Source organism: Anastrepha obliqua, chromosome 2, assembly GCF_027943255.1.
Source record: "Anastrepha obliqua isolate idAnaObli1 chromosome 2, idAnaObli1_1.0, whole genome shotgun sequence".
Classification (NCBI taxonomy): domain Eukaryota; kingdom Metazoa; phylum Arthropoda; class Insecta; order Diptera; family Tephritidae; genus Anastrepha; species Anastrepha obliqua.
The window spans coordinates 70,234,236-70,238,016 of record NC_072893.1 but is presented as its reverse complement, the minus strand read 5'-3'; positions in this window follow the sequence as shown (position 1 = coordinate 70,238,016).

The window sequence follows — 3,781 nt, the reverse complement described above, 5'->3', positions numbered from 1 at the left end:
TATGAAAATAAAATTACAAATTGAATAAAGGAATTGAATGATTTAATATACAAATATTATACTTGTGTTGCTTGAAAGACGTTCCAAAAGCGCGATTGGGCTTTTAGATTTTAAGACAGAAGTAAATAAGGATAGATCAGAATTTTTTTGTCAGGCTGGCAGCTCAGGTTAGGTTAGGTTAGGTTTGGTAGGCGCATCGCACATAGAGACAGCGATGCCACTTAAACCACGAAATGGGTCCGTTGTGAGCCGCAGGGGCTGGGCTACATTTCCCCTTCCAGATTGAGCCATCCTAAGCTTTGAACAAAACCTTAAAAGTTGTTGATACCTAAAGTGTATAGATTACACAGGCCAACAAAATTTCGCTTTTTTACAGCTTTTAAAACGGCTATGGGTGTTTCTTGAAGGTTTTTTTATGCTGACAACGAATATGACCTTGAAAATGCTCCAGCACGTCAGGATTTTTGGCAATTTGAGGTTAAAAAGTCAAAAAATGCAGATTTTGGCCATTTTTTTAATTTTTTTTGGGCAAGGTAAAGTTTTTTTTTTTAATTTTCCACAACGGCATCGCAAAGTACTGGTCTTCAGCTTTAAAATCCATTTTTAAAAATATTTTTGCGATTAATATAAAAAAAGTTATACTATTTTGAATTCGCCCTTTACAGGGGCGTTAGAGAGTTAGAAAGGTTGAATTTGCATATCTAAAAGTCTCCAATTCAAAATAGAATAACTTTCTTTTATATTAATCGTAAAAATATAAAAAAAAATGGATTTTAAAGCTGAAGACTAGTACTTTGCGATGCCGTTGTGGAAAATTAAAAAAAAACTTTACCTTGCCCAAAAAAAAAAAATTAAAAAAATGACCAAAATCTGCATTTTTTGACTTTTTAACCTCAAATTGCCAAAAATCCTGACGTGCTGGAGCATTTTCAAGGTCATATTCGTTTTCAGCATAAAAAAACCTTAAAACCTTAGTTAAAATTATAGAAAAAGTTGTTTGGTTGTTGGCCTGTGTTATCTATATTCATTAAAAAGTAGGATCTTAAATATCGGTTCCAGTTTCTGGCTAGAGCCGGGTGTTGACTGTTTCCAACTCCTCCTCATTCCTGCAGCTAGGACAGAACTCATGCATGTAAATGCCTAATCTCCTTGCATGATTTCCTATGAGACAATGTCCTGTGGGGGCCCCTATTACTGTCCTGGTTTACTCAATTTTATAATATTCTTGGACAGACGTAGGTTTATCCTTGGCCATGTTTGCATAGCAATTTCACAGGTATTGGCACTAATCTATCTTTGATATACAGAACTGATTAGTGCGTCCATAACAAGAAGCTTACAAGTTGCGAGAGGTACCCCCACAAAATTACTTATGTTCGGCATACAAGTACTTTCTCTTGCAAGTTGGTCAGCCCTAGAGTTCCCTGGTATATCTCTGTGGCTCGGAACCTAGCATAAGATAATACGATATTGTTTGGCCATCTCATTAAGAGATTGGCGACAATGTAAAAAACTCCTTGATGTTATTTGGAATGCATAAAGGGCCCGTAGGGCAGCTTGGCTGTCTGATAGAATGCAGATATCCGTTGATGATATTCTGTTTATCTCTAACCATTTTAAGGCTTCATGAACAGCGTATATTTCCGTTTGGCAAACACTACAGTGATCCGGTAGTTTAAAAGACTCACTGATAAAAAGCTCTTCGCAGTATAACCCTGATCGTACACCGGTGCCCATTTTAGACCCGTCCGTGTAGATCTTAACAGGTGTGCTGAGTGATGGATTTTCTTCAAGCCATTCCAATCTAGAAGGGATTTTCATTATGAAATTCCTTTCGAAGCAGAGAACGGGAGGGTGATAATCACAATCACTGGGTATATCCGTACAGGAGTCTAAGATGGTTGAATCTCCATGTGTGACAGTCTTCCATTGTGAGCTCACTCGGAGCCCTTAAAGCGGAACAGCCTGCTGAGTATTTGCAGAAGAGGTCTAGGGGTGGCAGATGTAATAGAGAAAAATTGGTCTGACGACAGTAGCATAAAGCCAATGAGCAACCTTAGGTTTAATTCCCCAGGTCTTGACTTCTTGTTTAGGTATAAAAACAGATGGACGTCGTTAGTTGAATACAGTGGTTGCTCCAACAATTCGAACTTTAATCCATGGATTTTAGCCATTGTCAAAATGCTCTTGTGACCCGGTGCTTCATCCTGATGAAACATAATTTTTTTTCTTTTGCTAACTGGGTCTTTCTTCACGAATTTTTTGCTACAGCTGGTCTAAAAAGTTTTTTTTACAAGTTTGCAAGTAATCCACAAACAAAATTCCTTTCGTAACCCAAAAAACTGTTGCTATCACCTTCTTGGTCGATTTCTGGACACGAACTCATTTCGGAGCCGAAGAACCAGGTTCGCAGCCTCTTGTTTTGCTCTAGGAGCATTGTGATATACCAAAGTTTCATCCATAGTGATGAATCGATGCACAACATTCACTTCATCCTTTCGAAATTGCTCAAAATGTTGCTGAGAAAGTCGCATTCGAATGTCTTCTTGCGCCACTGTTAGCGATTGCGGCACCCATTGTACACACAGCTTTCTGAAACCCAATACTTCAATCATAATATTGCTTGCACTGACCAATGAGATGCCTAGACTTCTACTCTCTATCTAAATCTCTCTCAGACACTCGACGATTTTCCAATACGATTTCCTGTATTTTTTCTACGATTTCTGCTGTTTTTGGACGTTCTTGACGTGGATCGCCTTCAAGACTTGTTCGACCACATTTAAATTTAGCTGCCCATATTTCTACTGTACTAATCGGCACCCATATCACTTGGCAGTTATAATTTCGAGGTTGTAAGAGTCTTCGTTTATTTAGGAACCAGCATTAACACCAACAAAAATGTCGGCCTTGAAATCCAACATAGAATCTCTCCCCAACAAATGCTACTTTGGACTAAGTGGGCAACTGAGTAATAAAGTCCTCTCTCGACGAACAAAACTAACACTCTACAAGGCTCTCATCTTGCCCATCCTAACATATGGCGCAGAAGCGTGGACGATGACAACATCCGAGGAGGCGTCCCTTGGAGTGTTTAAGAGAAAGATTCTGCGTAAGATTTATAAATCTTTGCACGTTGGTGAAGGCAAGTATCTAAGACCATGGAACGATGAACTGTATGAGCTTTACGACCACATAGGCATAGCACAGCGAATAAAGATCCAGCGGACACGGTGGCTGGGTCCTGTCGTCCGAATGGATACAAACGCTCCGGCTCTGAAAGTATTCGATGCGGTACCAGCTGGTGGTAGCAGAGGAAGAGGAAGGCCTCCTCTGCGTTGTCAAGATCAGGTGGAGAAGGACTTGGCTTCACTTGGTGGGTCCAACTGGCGCCGGTTAGCACGAGTAAGAAACGACTGGTGCGCTTTGCTAAACTCGGCCAAAATGGCGTAAACGGTTATCGCGCCAATTAAGAAGAAGAAGAATTGATGGCAAAAAGTCCTTATAAGCTTTTAATATTCATTCATAAAATTCCTTTGATTTTAAACCTTCCAAAAAAGCTTTCTAATACCAAAAAAGCTTTCAATCACTTCCAAAAAAGCTTTCAATCACTGCACGATACTTGATTTTTTCCATTATATGTATAAAATACTGTGGCACGTCGATACTAAATACTACGTCGATACTATACTTGTAAGCAAAGAATGAATTAACAGATTGAAATGAAACATAACAACAAATTTAGGTTAGTAGCCCTCTCTTATCGCTAAATTTATTGAAC